Genomic DNA, 17149 nt, shown 5'->3' on the forward strand with positions numbered 1-17149 from the left:
ATTTAATTTGGAACATATTCTTCTGTTTCTTCATTTTCCTTGACTAAGTTGGTTTCTATGCATTAGATAAAACAGCCACCTCTCCCAGTCTTGAAAGAGTAGGAGATGAACTTTATCATTTTTTTAAATGTTTATTTATTATTGAAAGACAGAGAGAGTCAGAGCGTGAGCAGGGGAGGGGCCGAGGGAGAGGGAGACACAGAATCTGAAGCAGGCTCCAGGCTCTGAGCTGTCAGCACAGAGCCCGAGGCGGCGCTCGAACTCATAAACCACGAGATCATGACCTGAGCCGAAGTCGGATGCTTAACTGACTGAGCCACCCAGGTGCCCCTGAACTTCATCATTTAACCCTGCCCTAGCTCTTGGTTCTCTCTCAAGCCTTTGTAATTGTCCAAGCAGCCTTCTTTGTTCTTGGTGGTTCCCAGTAGTTGAGCGTGTGCCAAAGCATGTCAGTGTCCCAGAAGAAAGATGTCCCAGAAGAAAGAAGAAAGCACCTAGATGTAGGCCGACTGGAAGCTAGACTCTCAGGCAACAGCTTTGAAAGTATGCAACTATACCTCTTTCGGGGAAACACTGGGAGACGGACATGCTCTTTGTTTCCTCTGCACTGATCCCTGGGAAGACAGCCAATTGAGAACTGTTTCTGTATTTGCTACAGTCCTGTCAAACCCATGAACACAAGCCATACTGGCCACCAGAGCCAGGCTGTCAAGAGTTGTATCTCCTGGGCCACAGCCACAAAAGCCAGGGTGTCAGACTTATACACTCCTTTTCTGGAGACACAAGAGACCTGGGGCAGGGTAGAGAGAAAGTATAAAGATGGTACCTGCCAGCCTCCTCTTTTTTTGAAGTGGATTGCCACTGGCCCCTAGATATGTGTTACGTTAAAAGCTTGAACCTCAGACTGCAGTTTTAAGATCTGCAAGTAGGCCTTGTGAGGAAAAATGGTTTTTCAGTCTACTGCCTCTGCACTGTGTCCGGGGGGGATAGGCAGTTAAAAATATTTGTTTGTTTGTTACAGTTCTGAGACCCTGGAATGTAAGTCCCACTGACCACCAGAGCCACATAAGCAAGGCATATCCTGTGGGTGGCAGTTATAAAACCTAGGGCCCCAGATATGTGCACAAACTCCTTTCTGGGAGACACTAGCAACCTGGAGTGAGGCATAGGGAAAGTGTAAAGATGGATTAATGAATTCTTAACTTAAAATATTGTATTTTTTCAATTGTAGAATATCCATTTTTTTTTTTTTAGCAATTCAATAGATTCAATTCCTCTGTTGGCATTCTTTATCTTTTCATCCATTTTGTACATCTTTTCTTTAACATATTTATAATAGTTTTTAAAAGTCTTTGTCTGCTAATTCTAACTCCAGTTCTGGATCACCCATACGACTGTTTCTATTGCTTATTTTTTCCTCTTGCTTATAGGTCACATTTTTCTAATTCTTCACATTATTCCCCCCCACCCCATCTCTCTCTCTCTCTCGCTCTTGCTCTCTCTCTCTCTCTCTCATATATTAATAGCCACAGAATCTGAAGTAGATGTTATTTTTTCCCCAGAGCGAGAACAACTCTTTCTTTGAGACAGCTGAAATGATGGACTCATTACTTCAATCCAGTTTGATATTGAGCTGGATCAGCTTACTTTTAATTTCAAATATCTTTAAGATTAATGTTAATCTTGTCTTTATTGCAGGCCCTCTTTTCAAGTACACTTCTCTTTCTCAAACATAATATTTCAGGAAATCTCTCCCTGAATTTCCATTCTAACCCTTAGACTCCTCTATTGCCCAGAACATAGTAAAATTGCTGTGGTGGAACACAAGCCAGTGGGGAAAACCAGCTGTACACTTGAGGCTTTGTAAAGTTCTACTTTGTCAAGCCAACCCACATGGCCATTAAAAGCTGGCTTTTTTTTTTTCTCATTCTTTCTCTCAGCAGGTTTGTCTTTGCTCTGACAAGTCCAATTCCTATCAGTCCCTGCCTAGACTCAGCAAATGCCCTCAGAGAGGAAAGCAGTCACTAATCTCCATTCGCCTTAGAAGAGTTCTTTCTGCCCTAGAATTTAATTTCATCAGATTTCTTTGTATCTCTAGCTTTCCAGTGTCTCTAAAAAGAAATGTGATTTTTTTTTTAGCTTATCCATTTTTTTTTTCCCAGTTATTATAGTGATCTGCTGCTGCCTCAGTAGGTTAAGTGTCCAACTCTTGATTTCAGCTTGGGTCATGATCTCATGGTTCAAGCCCCACACTGGACCCTGTACCAATAGTGTGGAGCCTGCTTGGGATTCTTTCTCTCTCCCTCTATCTCTTTCTTCTTCTCTCTCTGCACCTTCCCACTCATGCTCTCTTTCTCTCTCAAAATAAATAAATAAACTTAAAAAAAAGTATTTTCAAGGAGAGACTTTATGTGGCAAGTTGAGGATTTATATGCCTCAATATATTTTTTATGATGCCCTCATATTTGAGTGATAATTTGGCTGGATATAAAATTCTAGATTCAAGAATCCTTTCCTTCAATTCATTAAATTATTGTTTTCTTATCTCATTGTTGCTGTTGAGAAGCCTAATGTCAATCTAATTCTTATGATTTGGTGTCTCTCTAGAAGTTTTTAGAATTTTTTTCTTTGTTTTGTCTATGGTATTCTGTAATGTGGGATGGATTTTCCCTTACATCTTTTGTTTAGGACTCTATAGCCAGGGCACCTGGGTGGCTCAGTCGGTTAAACATGTAACTTAGGCTCAGGTCATGATCTCACTGTTCGTGAGTTCGAGGTTCGTGAGTTTGAGCCCCATGAAGGGCCCTGTGCTGACAGCTCAGAGCCTGGAGACTTCTTTGGATTTTGTGTCTCCTCCTTTCTCTGCCAGGAGGGAGCCCACTCATGCTATCTCTATCTCTCATAAATAAATAAACTTAAAAAAAAAAAGACTCTACAACCTTTTCATTCTGAGGTCCTTCATTTTTACTTAGTTGTAGGAAATGTATCTGTTTTATTTTCAAATATTTTCTATTTTATTTTTCTCTTTTTCTGGAATTCCTATTATCCAAATGTTGACACTTCTACTTTTTTTTGGCACATCTACTTTTATTCTTCATATTATTTAACTTTTCTATTTCTTTTTCTTTCCCTGCTTCCTACTAGGAGAGTTTCTCAATCTAATCTTTTAACTCAGCAATTCATTCTTCAGCTATATCCATTCTAATAGATGTGTCCATCTATTATGTTTTGCCTCTTATTTTCTTAAGAGTGTTTCCCAAAAAGCAAAAGTTTTTAATTTCAAGAAGTTTAATTTATTACTTTTTTCTTTCATGGCTTATGCTTTAGGTGTCCCACATGTATATGTAACATATCAAATTTATATGCACACACTTGTATATACATGTGTGTGTGTATATATGCCTAATTTTCCATTATGTTGTTTTTCAACTCTATGTTATGTTTTTCATATATAATGCCTCTATATTTTAAATAATTTCATATCTTTTTTTTTAAATTTTTTTTTCAACGTTTTTATTTATTTTTGGGACAGAGAGAGACAGAGCACGAACGGGGGAGGGGCAGAGAGAGAGGGAGACACAGAATCGGAAACAGGCTCCAGGCTCTGAGCCATCATCAGCCCAGAGCCCGACGCGGGGCTCGAACTCCCGGACCGCGAGATCATGACCTGGCTGAAGTCGGACGCCCAACCGACTGCGCCACCCAGGCGCCCCTCATATCTTTTTAAAAAATACTTTCATATCTTATTTCATGCTGTTCTTTATCTCATTAAGTATATCCATCATCCTTACTTATTTTACCTTCTTGGTCTGCCTGTTCTATTTCTGCTTCAAATGGTATCTGTTCCTAGTTTGTCATTGTTCTTTGCAGGTCATTCTGGTCCTCAGATATCTAGGTAGTTGCCTGGTGAACTTCGTCACTTAAGGCTTATCCACTTCTCTGTCTTGGAAAGTGTGTCGGGTTAGACCCTGAGGCTAGAGCCTGCTCTGAGTCAGTCCCAGTGAATTCATGGAGAAGGGAGAGGCAGAGCTCTAGAATGTAGAATCCTGGGCCCCCAAATCCACTGTTCAACGTTCCTGTTAGCCCCAAGTATTTCCCTTGGTGAGGGTTTCAGGGACTGACCTTTAGTCTGTTATGCAGAAGTGGTGCTGGGAGGGAATATCTCACTGGGTTATCATCTACCAGCCCTTGAGGGTGAGTGAATAATACCTGAGGCTAGTCAAACCTCATTTGCTTTTCTGGCTTTTTACTCAAGCAGGACTTATGCCTTGGTCTTACTCCATGGGCCCCTATACTGGGGTCTGAGACATTCCTGCCCCTAGTGAAGGAACAGGAAGCGATTATCTCAGGTTATATGCAGGGAGAGGCAGGAGTAGATGTTATAACACTTCTCTCTAACCTTCACCATTTTTCGCCTACCCAATCAGACATGTCCCATGGTCCAGTTGATACACGTGGGTATGCTTGTTTTTGTTTGTAGCAGTGGTAAGAAAAATGGGATTCTACTCTACACATTACTCTGCATCTAACTTTTTTGACTTAACGATACATCATGGATAACTGTTACGATTTATGTTCATTTTTTCTTTTCTTTTTTTTCTTTTCTTTTCTTTTTCTTTTTTATTTTTTACAGCTCCTTATAAGCCTAAATGAAATACTATTCACCAGGTACCCTGGTGCTGATAAAAGTACAGTATATTTTTTTCTTTTTCTTTTTTTTTCTTTTTTTCTTTTTTTCTTTTTTTAAAAGCACAGTATATTTTATAGTCAACTGTGGAGGGACAGAGGACAGGGCTGGATGCAAAAATAAATCTGATGGTGGGATTAGGCCTGAGGGGCCAGAGGGAAGGAGATTGACATTTCTCTGGGAAACTGGCAGGTTAGCCGATGTCCCCGGTCAAATCCATTTCCTCTGACACCCAAAGCACTTACTATAAAACCCTCACTACTGACACGATGGCTGCCTGGCTCATTTTTCTTGGGTATATGTGTGTTTGAGGGCTTCCTACTTCTACTCTGCCCCCATCCCCCACCGCTCACCCACATCCTTTCTCCCCTGTGCCTGGTACACAGAAGGCAGCACTTACTGGGTCAGACTGGGAATTCATCTTTCCTCCGAAAGAGTTAGAGCTATGTATGTGGTCATCTCTGGGCCCTGGATCCTAGTCTGTCTAGATTTCTGAATCAGGAGATGCTTCTGGTTAGAAAGGACAGAGTGGACTGTCCTGGGACTGAAGCTTGGGATCTGAACTGCGACAGTGTCTGGAGTTTTATACAAAAGAGAATTGAATTGTAGATCAGCTGGGAGGTTATTGTGATAGCCCTGGTGCCCTGTGCCTGCAGGGCACTGGAACCCTGTGGGAGCACATAGCTGGCATTTTTTTTGCTTGAGATTAGGAAGTCTTTTGCTTCCTCTGTGAAGAGGCTTGAATTCAAAGGACTGTTGTGGTAGGATGGAGTCTTTTTCTTGGTAAAAATGAAACAGAGATTTGGCTCCAGTTGTTACGAGGTGGTGGGCAGATGAGCTCTCTCTCTCCAGCCTTTGGTGGAAAGCAAGTTTAAGAGCTTGCGGTCACATTTTTGTCCGACATCATAGAGAGCATAGAGAAGCTGTGATTCCAGACCCAGAGGAGTGAGAATTTATCTCGGTGTGACTCTCCAAAGACCGTCTTTATTCAAGAAATGTCAGAGGCCCATTTCATAGTAAGTTTCTTCTGAGGTTTTGCTTTGGTTAATGATAAGTTCCCTCTCATCACTTAAGGGCTGACGTCATCTCCAGATAGTGGTGTCCCTGAGAGCCTTCCCAAGCCTGGGAGGTACTGACCGGTGGTGGGAACACCAGGCTGAAAGGCAGGTCCCCTGTATTGTATTTTCTCCTGGGCCTCAGTCTGGCTCTGTCTGAGATGTACTAATCATCTCTCTGCCTTCTTCCCAGGCTGTTGGGAGAGAGTGAGAGTACAAGTTTGAAGGAGAATTTAAGTTGCTTTGTTATACTCTGCCAAAGTTTGTCTTCTCAAAGTTGGCTCTTTTGTTAGCATATTCTTTGGAGCAGGACTTGTCTAGGCTTCGGTTTCTCAATTTGGAGAAGAAATTGGACAGTGCCCAACTGCAAGGAGACCGGCATTGAATGTGCAGGATGGTTAAATGAATGTGTGAATGAACGGACAATTGGTTGGATGTGACGAGGAACCTCAGAATGACACAAGAAACATGTTCTGAGGACTGTTTCCTCCAGAAACTAAGTAGATCCTGGCTGTGAAGTAGTTAATACACGTAAGCACTGGCAGTTTAAATATATGGTCCAAGTCATGAATGCAGGGCTTAAGAAAAACCACACGGGAGAGGTATCAGTGAGCTGGGGAGCATCGGAGGCTTGGGCCAGGGTTAGGAATTAGATCCTGTGACCTTTATTTAACATTCTTCAGAAAGTGGGCCAGTCTGCACAGCCACCCTCTCGTGTTAGCTGGCCCAGCTGAAGGGCATATGTACTTGAAGTTTCTATCATGTTCACTTTTGCTTCAATAAAAGCATTTAGAAGTTTGGGGTCTTCTATTTGGTTGGTCAGTGATTGTGTCTTTCTTTACTAAGGATCACAGATTAGCATGACTGTCACCCTTGGAAGGTTGTGGGGAAGGAGGAAAAGATTTTCTGTAAGAGTCTAGAGAACTAAGGCCGGTAGAAGGAAGTCAGGGGGAGGCAGGTTTCATCTCAGATACCACCAGCCAACCATGGAAAAGGCTGCTTTAAAGGGTGAGGTACTGGGACGCCTGGGTGGCTCAGTGGGCTAAACATCCAACTCTTGGTTTCGGCTCAGGTCACGATCTCACAGTTTTGGGAGTTCAAGCCTCACACTGGGCGCTGCGCTGGCAGCAGGGAACCTGCTTGGGATTCTCTCTCTCTCCCTGCCCCTCCCCACTCACTCTGTCTCTTTCCCTCTCAAAATAAATAAACGTATTAATTTTAATTTAATTAAAATTAATTTAATTATGTTTAATTTAATTAAAATAATTTCATTATGTCTAAATGTAATAAACATAATAAAAACATAATAAACATAATAAACATAATAAAACATAATTTAAACATAATAAAAAACAATAATAAAGGGTGACATCTTCTTTTGCATGGGGGTGGGGAACATGATGTACTAGTTTCTTTCCAGCTCTCATAGAATATGCTTTCACCCCTTGGAGTCTTATCCCCTGGGAAATTAACCTCTGAATTGCTAAAATCCTTGTATTTTATCCCCACTTGCAACCCCATCAAACAACTGGTCACATTTCTCTCTACAGCTATAAACTCCTATCAGGCATTCTCTCAAAATATCATCTATGAATTCCTCTTTCAGGAAGAGCATGTGGAGAGCCTAGAGAGTGGAAGAGAAGCAAGTTTTATTATACTTTGCGTGAATGAATGCACTTGACTGTAGACATCGAGAACGTGGCTCTCAACTTGAGCAGGTTGTGGAATGGTCAAGAGGGCTTATTAAACACAGATTGTTGGCTTCTTCCCCAAAGTTTTCAATTTGATAGGTCTGTGGCAGGGCCTCAGGATATACATTGTTAGCTGTTGCCACTTGTGCAGGGACCACACTTGGAGAACCACTGCCCTGGAGGGTAGAGACCTCAGCCAGCCTACTCTCAGTAAGTCCCAAATCTGCAAGGGCTGAGTTAATAAATTTCAGGGCACATCTTCCTCCTCCACCACATTCTCCTCCTCTTTCATTAAGGATCACTTGTCCCTGCCCCACTGGCTTGAAAGAAAACCCTGACCCAGACCAGTGTGTCCCAGATCCAAAGACACTTCCTCTGGGAAGCCTCCCATGAGTCCCCAGGATTAGATGTTGTGGCTCACTATACTTCCCCATGATAGTAACCAGACACAAGTCACAATTTGTAATGATAATTCATGTGATTTCTTAATTAACATCTCTTTCCCCAAGAGACTATAAAGAAAGCTCTATGAAGGTAGGATTGAAGAAAAGTAGGAAAGAGGGGCACCTGGGTGGCTCAGTCACTTAAGCGTCCGACTTCAGCTCAGGTCATGATCTCATGGTTGGTGAGTTCGAGCCCCGCGTCAGGCTCTGGGCTGACAGCTTAGAACCCGGAGCCTGCTTCAGATGGATTCTGTGTCTCCCTCTTTCTCTCCCCCTCCCCTGCTCATGTTCTGTCTGTCTCTCAAAAAAATAAAAAACATTAAAAAAAAAAGTTAAAGAAATCTTTAAAAAAAGGTAGAAAAGAGGTAAGGCAGCTGGATGGGGGAAGAGTGGTGGGTCATCCCCAGGATTATGGAAAAGAATGAAAGAACAGGGGATTTTGTTCCCAAAAAAGTGCCTCCTGAAGGGAAGAGGAAGGAAGGAGGTGACATTCACGAGGATTTTTGGCTCAGGTCTGCCCCAGCTCTGTCTGGCACCAGTCAGACATTTGTCTTCTCTGTTTTCCCCACCAATCTGAGTATTTCACCTCTCTGCAGATTTTATTTTTTTTATTTAAAAAAAAATTTTTTTTCAACGTTTTATTTATTTTTTTGGGGGACAGAGAGAGACAGAGCATGAACGGGGGAGGGGCAGAGAGAGGGAGACACAGAACCGGAAACAGGCTCCAGGCTCCGAGCCATCAGCCCAGAGCCCGACGCGGGGCTCGAACTCCCGGACCGCGAGATCGTGACCTGGCTGAAGTTGGACACCCAACCGACTGCGCCACCCAGGCGCCCCTCTGCAGATTTTATTTTTAATCAAATTTTTAAAAATGTTTATTTATTTTATGGGGCACCTGGGTGACTCAGTTGGTTCAGTGTCCTACTTCAGCTCAAGTCATGATCTTGTGGTCCATGGGTTTGAGCCTTGCGTCAGGCTCTGTGCTGACAGCTCAGAGCCTGGAGCCTGCTTTGGTTTCTGTGTCTCCTTCTCTCTCTCTGCCCCACCCCCACTCATACTCTGTCTCTGTCTCTGTCTCTCTCTCAAAAATAAAGATTAAAAAAAAGGGGGTGCCTGGGTGGCTCAGTCGATTGAGCATCTGCCTTCGGCTCAGGTCATGATCTCATGGTTTGTGAGTTTGAGCCCTGCATTGGGCTCTGTGTTGACAGCTCAGAGCCTGGAGCCTGCTTCAGATTGTCTCCCTCTTTCTCTCTCCCTTCCTTGCTCTCTGTCTCTGTCTCTGTCTCTTTAAAAAAATAAATTAACTTTAAAAAATTTTAAAAAAGTTAAAAAAAAATTAGGGGCACCTGGGTGGCTCAGTCATTTAAGCGTCCAAGTCTTGATTTCAGCTCAGGTCGTGATCTCATGGTTCATGAGTTCAAGCCCCAGACTGGGCTCTGTGGTGACAGTGTGGAGCCTGCTTAGGATTCTCTGTCTCCCTCTCTCTCTCTGCCCCTCCCCTGCTCATGCTCTCTCTCTTTCTCAAGAATAAACAAACATTAAAAAAAAAAAGCTGACACTTAACAACTCTTCTAAGTGTTTATTTTTGAGAGAGATTGAAAGCATGAGCGGAGGAGGGGCAGAGAGAGAGGGAGACAGAGGATCTGAAGCAGGCTCTGTGCTGACAGCAGAAAAGCCGATGTGGGGCTTGAACTCATGAACCATGAGATCATGGCCTGAGCTGAAGTCGGATGCTTAATCAACTGAGCCATTCAGGCGCCCCTCTCTTCAGATTTTAAAAGTTGAGTTGATTTTTCTAGCTCTGAGCTACTTGCTAGCTCTAAGCCTCAGCTATTGCCCCATAAAATAAAAAGTTAGAGCCCCAGGGTGGGAGAGATCTGAGTTAAAAACCCAGTTCTGCTACATTTTCATGTACATACCGCTGCATTTCTTTGAGCACCTGACTTAGCTTCGGTAAGCTTCGGCTTCTCTGGGCATAAGAAATGGTTTCTGCTTCCTGGCATTTTGGGGAAGCTTCCAGAGTCAATGCATGGGAAATCTTTAGCACAATGCCTGGCACACGGGAGGGCTCAGTGCACCCGGGCTGCCCTTTCATCACCGTCACCACAGTCCTCTTCACTGTCGTCCCCATTCCTGTCCGCCTCACCCAAGGTTTTTGTGAGGTTCCTATGAGCGGGATAACGAACTTCATAACCAGAAAGCATCCTCTGAATGTCTAGGGCACCAAATGCCCCAACCCCTGCCCACAAGACCACTGGAGCACCCTCTTCATTGGACACAAGGCCACGCTCTACCCCTTCCAGTCCTTTGGTGGCTCTTGATATTATGACAAATGCATCTTTTGTCCCTTTCTGTTCTCAGGACTCCAACTAACCAACTAAAGAGCTGTTGCCCAGAGCATTGTTCCCGAGGAAGAAAAGAGCTAAGCGCACACCCACAACTGCTTTGTGCCAAGAATCTACAGCTGGGTTTGCCAAGCAGCATATGTTGTCCTTTTGGAAAATGAGAGTGAGACCGCGTGAAGAGGCAGCAGAGGTGTCTCAAGCCATCTCAAGGCAAGTGAGCGGGTGGCCATGCTGTGTGGTCTCACTCCTCCCTGAGCTAGACCCTCCCTGGCCCTTTGCAGGACCTCCCTTCCTGTCCTTCTCTGTAAGTAAGACGAATAAAAGAATACTCCAGTCTCATGATCTCAAAGGGTAGATCCTGGAGTTGAGACCCACTTATTCTACTGCTGAGGCCCAGAGAGGGACAAACACTTTCCCAAGGTTACACAGGCCCAGAGAGGGACAAACACTTTCCCAAGGTTACACCGTGATTTGTAACTGGACCAAAACTTACTACGGTTAGGTCTTTTTGTTTGATGTACTGGGGCTAATGTCATCTACAGTGTTTTTGTTTTGTTTTGGTTTGGTTTGTTTTTAAGGCAAATGCTTTTATTGCTCATGGCTTGGTAAACTGTAAAGGGCCGCTCTCCCCTGAGTCTCACTTGCTCCTCTCTGTTGACCTCTGTGTCTAAACTGATGCCACATACTTAAGGGAGGCTGTAATAGAATAGCCGAGAGCTGCAGCCAGCCTGATCTCCAAGCTTAACTTTGCTACTGACCCACTATATGAGGTTGGGAAGTTCCTCAACCTCGATGAGCCTCAGTGTCCTCATCTATAAAATAGGCTAGGGGCACCTGGGTGGCTCAGCTGGTTGAGCGCCTGAGTCTAGATTTTGGCTCACCTTATGATCCTGGGGTCCTGGGATCGAGCCCTGGGTCGGGCTCCTCACTGAGCATGGAGCCTACTTGGGATTCACTCTCTGTCTCTCTCTTTCTCTCTCTCTCTCTGCCTCTGCCCTTCTTGCACTTGTGCACAAGTGTGGTCTCTCTTTCTCTCTAAAATTAAAAAAATAAAATGTATAACATAGAATAATATTACTTATGAGGGGTTCTTGCAATTTAATGCCTTGAGTTATTTGTAGCAGCGCCTGACAAATAATACACTCCACAAATGCTAGCTATGATTACCTCTACGTGGGTCGCTTACGAGAAAGATAGGAAGTCAATCGATTCGGGGGTTCACGGTGTCTAAAGACAAGGCTAAAACGATATAAAGAAACAAGGCTAACCACAGCTGGAAACGAAGAAGGAATCCTGCCATTAGAGACACAAATGGATCGTGGAGTTTTCTGTTATTAAAAGGCTGGGATATCAAGACTCCTAAATTCAGGTAAATGATACAACAAATGAAGCAACTGTTTTGAAAGTGCGTTATGAAGGTGCCTAGGCCTGCTGTTTGGGAAAGGCAACACTTCGTTTGCACAGATGCTTTAGAATCTGAGAAGGGAGTTCTAGAGAAATCTGTGCAAGTCTCGGAGAAGACTGATGGGGTCCCAGGGTAATGGGGTGATAGGGGAAGGCCGGCTCCCATGGAACCATGGCGGGCCACTGGAAATGCCATGCGTTTCTACACAAACTCTAGACCACGCAGACTCTTGACAAAAAGCAAGGCTGCTTTGAATGGCCTTCAAACTGAGTGCCCTGAGCCAGTCACGAGGGCTCCTTTTTCCTTTCCGCTCCCATCTCCTGGGTAACAGCAGATAGGAAGCCATGGAAGAAGAGGATGATAGCATAATCCTCTCTGTCTTTCGACAGACCCATGGGAACTTAAGAAATAAATGCTAATAGGGAAGATGTAACCTTCATTCTCAGGAAGGTTGCTTTGGTGACCCGGAGCAGTGTTTGAACTAGATTTGGGAAGTTGCCTGGGTATCAGAAAGGAAGGCAAGAGTGCATGTGGAATTTGTTGAAGAACCGCTTTGAATGCTCGTGGGCAGCTCTGCTCCTGGCTCCGGCAGGCTCTCCTTGCAGAGGGCCCGGGGGCCGGGAAGCCTAGGATTCACTCCACTCCAGCATTCAGGAGGCCGAGGGCGTGTGGGGTGGGGGGAGAGGCAGCGTGTGGGGTGGGAAGAGGGCTCTGGAGTCTGGAGGATCTGTGCCCATGCTTGTCTCCCCAGGCTCTGCTGTGCAATTTTGAGAAAATGACAGCACCTCTCTGAGTGTCAGCATCCTCATCCCTAAATTAGGATCTTATTATCCGCCTTGTAATGGTGTGCCAGGATCAGATGGGAAAATGGGCAAGAAGTGTGATGCAGTTAGTACTCTGTGATGCCACGCTTTCTTCTTGTGGCATTGTTAATAGTTCCTGGGCGACAAAGTTTCTTCCAGCTTCCACTCAGGCCATGCTAATAGCTCCCTTGAGGGATCTGTGTAGCTATATGTGTTTATTATTTATTTAATTTTTTGTTTTTTAAGACGGGGGGGGGGGGAGGAAAGAGGGCGAGCAGGGAGGGGCAGAGAGAGAGGGAGACAGAAGATCCAAGTGGGCTCTGTGTGGACAGCAAAGAGCCTGATGCAGGGTTTGAATCCATGAACCGTCAAATCATGCCCTGAGCCGAAGTTGGACCTTAACCAGCTAAGCCACCCAGGCGCCCCCGCATAGCTATGTGTGACCCTCACAACGACCCAGCGAGTGAGACAGGAGAGCAGTTTTCCAGTGACATGCTAGGGCTTGGAAAGGTTAAGCATCTTCCCTGAGACCCACTGAGGGAACAGGTGGTGGACCCTGGGCCAGAGACACCTCCCTCCCTCCCTCCTAGTTCAGGGCTCTTCCAGTGCTTCCGAAGGGCAGGGACCAACTCCCTGGGGCTCAGTTGTCTGGTGCCACATAAAAAACCACCCCCAGACTCAGTGGCTTAAAAGAATAGGCTCACGATTCTGTTCCAGCAATTTGGGTTGAGTTCAGCTGGGTGGTTGTAAAGGAGGAAACACTCCACTTGCGAGTCTCCTCACTGCTCACACTGAACCATTCTGGTTACCAATGTGTGGGGTTTCTTCCCAATCTCAACAAGTCTGCAACACCAGAATTATAGACCGTCCTATGGTTTAACTCAATCCTGACACCATCTACCTGGAGATAAAAGAGGACGTCAACACCTCCATTTTGACCTTAGTCTGTACTTTCTAATGCTTAAATTCTTCTTTCAAGCTTATCTCTTAACTCAGGCAGAAGACCCTGGGGGCAAAGCATCCCAAGTGATTGGAGCTAAAATGACCCCCTCATGCTGCCCTGAGCCAGTAGGACTCTGTGTGGTTGACCCCAAAGCAATGATCGACCTGACCTTTACTGCCAACCTACATGTACCTACTGACCTTTGTCCCACATTTTCCTTAGATAAACCTAGAAGTATTTTCAGTACTTTCTAGGTGGTCTTTGAGACATTGGTCCACTGTCTTCTGGGTGTTGGCCTCAGTTGTTAGAAATAAGCCCATTGACCCAACCAGAGGAGGAATTCGGAGACCCAGAGCCCGGTGAAGCAAGACTTTAATCAATGTTCTTGCAAAAGCAGGTGTCTGACGGGCAGGCACACTCGGGGCAGTTCCAGCAGACAACTTATCTCCTAGCATGCAAGTCCGTCCCCTGGTTCCTCATTGGCGGAGTACTACAGAGGTTACAGCCTGACCCGGATGTCGCCTATGCCCCTGTAAGGCAAAAAGTGGATTTATCCTCCCAGACCCTGCCCCTTCCTTGGAGAAAGGTGGGCTGCAGGTTCCAATGGAGTCACAGGGTTGGTTCCCCAGGCAACCAGCCCCATCCTCCTTAACATAAATTCATTGTTATTGAAAGTGGCTTGTTAGGAATAACAAGACACTCCTTTCACCTTTATCACTGGACCTATTTCAGAACTGGAGCTATTTGAGGACAAAAGATAGACTATTATAACACAAGATTCTTTCATCGGCTGTAAAAATTTAGGAGATTCCAAGGGTTTTAGGAGCTGTGTGCCAGGAATAGGGACAAAGACCAAGTATCGATTTCTTATAATAAATCACAGTATCCCTGTGGCTCTGCAGATCTGAGCTAGGTGTGGCTGGCCTGGGATGGGCTCACTCTTGCATCTTAGTGGGCTTCCTGGTTGGCTGGGGGCTGGCTGGCCTAAGATACTCAGCTGGGATGGCAGTTTCTACCTCCCGGTGCCTTCCATCACCCAGTAGGGTTAGCTGGGGCTTCTTCCCATGGCAGCAGTGGCAGGGGTCCCGAGAGCAACAAGAGAGAGCAAGCCCCTCATGTGTAAGCATTTTTCAATTTTTGTTTCTTGTGACACATTGTCCAGTTGGTCAAAGCAAGTCATTGGCTCAAGGTCAGGTGTTTGTGGATGAGAACTACCCAGGGGCATGGATAGAGAGAGGCATGCCCACGGTTGCAGCGATCTGCCATGTGTACAGTGAGCAGGGGAAGAAGGTAAGCTCCAGTCTTACCTTCCAATCATCCGACCCACGATCCTGTGCCATGGGCCAAAGGCTGGTTTCTTACTTGAGAGGTCTTCTTGGATTCCCAAATACACGTAGTTCAAAATAGAGTTCCCCACTCTTCCCCCTGTTTCGGAGTGATGGTGAGATCTGGAGCTGAAGGCCAAGAAAGAATTCTTGAGACGTCTTTGGTGCAAAAATGTGATTTTATATTAAAGCGCGGGGATGGGACCCTTGGGCAGAAAGAGCTGCCCCCGGTTGCAAAGAGGGGCTGGTTATATACTAAGGAGTTGGGGGAGGTAAAGTCAAGAGGAAGTTTCTCACAGATTACTGGAGGCCTAGCTGTTGTCAGGCTAAGGTTGTTTTTCCCTCTAGCAAAGCATTAACGTTAAGACAGTGGGGAGTTCCTGGACTTTAGGCTATTGATAAGATTGCCCTTTTTTGGTAGTGGTCCTAAGATACTTGTAAACTGCTGGAGACACTTCCCAGTTTAACCATTTGTTTTCGGTCCTTTCCTTTGTTCTTGGGAGCTTGAAGTGCCCGAGGAATATCACACGTCCCACCTGGGGTGGGGGTGGGGGGCTACTTGTTATTAGCCCTCAACTTGCCTAATGCTCCGTCATCATATGGACATTTGTATACTTTCTCTTTTTCGAGTTACAGAAAGGTGTTTTCTCATGTTTCGTCATGGGGCTATATCTGGCAGTCTGATACCTCCCCCCGCCTTCTCAGGGTTAGAACCCCCCACGGGCTTCTCAGGGTTAGAATCATCTCTTGCCCACTATGAGTTGGTGAATATAGATAAAACGATACATCAGTAAGAACAATAATCACATATTTAGTACTTACAGTTATCACTTAAGTACTGACCGTATGCCAGGCTCCCTGCGTGACTTAATCTGTAACGCTCATCGGAAGTGTTCTAGACTCTCCTAAACCTCCAGATTCAAAGACTGCCACAGGCCACACCTGTCCCCATTCTGCCTGTCGGGCCGTAAGACAGGAACCACAGGCTGCTGTCAGGGCAGTGCCAACCTTTTCTTTTCTGAGGGATGGTGTGCAGCGGTCCACAGATGGGAGAAGACGAGATCCCACTGGGCAAGTGCAGGACTCCTGGCTTAAAGAAAAAAAGCCTCCTGCCTGGCAGCAGCCAAATTCTCTTGTTACAACCCCATAGGGACATTTTCCAGAGTCTCTGTATGGGACAGAACAAGAGTCGTCTCACTCAGGGAAGCCTGCGCTATGGGATCCCATCTAGTATTTACAGTTCTCCCAACCCAGGAGCAACCTAGCAACAAGGGATCATCCTTATCACAAGAAATGTTACTTGGAGGGGGCGCCTGGGTGGCTCAGTCGGTTGAGCACCCAGCTCTTGGTTTTGGCTCAGGTCATGATCTCATGGTTTGTTAGTTTGAGCGCCCGCGTCAGGCTCTGTGCGGAGCCTGTTTGGGATTCTCTCTCTGCTGCTCCCCTGTTCTCTCTCTTAAAATAAATAAATAAACTTTTAAAAAAAAAGGGGAGAAAAAGAAATGTTACTGAGAAACATATGTGACATTCTATCCTTGTTGTAACGGAACTAGCATGAGTTTGCCCCTTGGTGAGTCACAGATAGAAGCTACAGGGACGGTTGTCACACAAAAGAAACTTTATTTGCAGCAAATAAAGAAACCACGGAGGATAACTTCCAAAGCTGTGACTCTCCAAGCAAGGGTGGATGTTGTTTTTTTTTTTTTTTTAATTTTTTTTTTCAACGTTTATTTTTGGGACAGAGAGAGACAGAGCATGAACGGGGGAGGGGCAGAGAGAGAGGGAGACACAGAATCCGAAACAGGCTCCAGGCTCTGAGCCATCAGCCCAGAGCCCGACGCGGGGCTCGAACTCACGGGCCGCGAGATCGTGACCTGGCTGAAGTCGGACGCTTAACCGACTGCGCCACCCAGGCGCCCCCTGTTGTTGTTTTTTTAATTTAGGGTGAGGATGAATATTTAGAAAGGGGAGCCTTGTCGTGGGGTGTAGAGGCGGGCAGGCATAAGGTCACACATGTGCCTTAAGGAAACACACCTACACATACACTGTATGTTCTGTAAATGAGGCTCGTGCTCCCCCGTGGCCGGAGATTTTAGTATCATAATGAGGTAAAGTTGACTTTTGGTCACTGCACGGGTTGCAGCATGGTCCATCTGTCGCAGGTGGGAGTCCAAACTGGCGTAAGCTCTCCCTCAGGGCAGCCTTTATTGCTTGGGGGGTAATTTCAGTTTCTAGCGGGGATGCTATGGCTGCAAGTCTCTTGCCTGAGTTAAAAGATAAGCCAGAAAGAGCTTTAAGAAAACCTGTAGGACAAAGGTTGGTGAGTGCATGCAGCTGAGTAATAAAGGTCAGGTCGTGGGGTCTAGCTGGTGACATTGCCAGGTAACTGGGGGGAATGGAACTAGAATGTTAACCCGAGGCCAAATTCTAATGCAGAAGGGAAAAGGGTTCT

The 17149-nt window shown here is 45.4% G+C and overlaps 1 protein-coding gene across 1 annotated transcript in view; it reads left to right on the top strand.

Annotated features, from left to right (window-relative positions):
• HK1 (hexokinase 1) overlaps positions 1 to 17149 on the top strand; it is a 126649-nt gene that overhangs the window by 15575 nt on the left and 93925 nt on the right. Inside the window, exon 2 of the mRNA XM_006937834.5 lies at positions 10238 to 10431. The gene's annotated coding sequence lies outside the window, so the exon portion shown is untranslated. The remainder of the gene's footprint in view (positions 1 to 10237; positions 10432 to 17149) is intronic.

Source organism: Felis catus, chromosome D2, assembly GCF_018350175.1.
Source record: "Felis catus isolate Fca126 chromosome D2, F.catus_Fca126_mat1.0, whole genome shotgun sequence".
Classification (NCBI taxonomy): Eukaryota; Metazoa; Chordata; class Mammalia; order Carnivora; family Felidae; genus Felis; species Felis catus.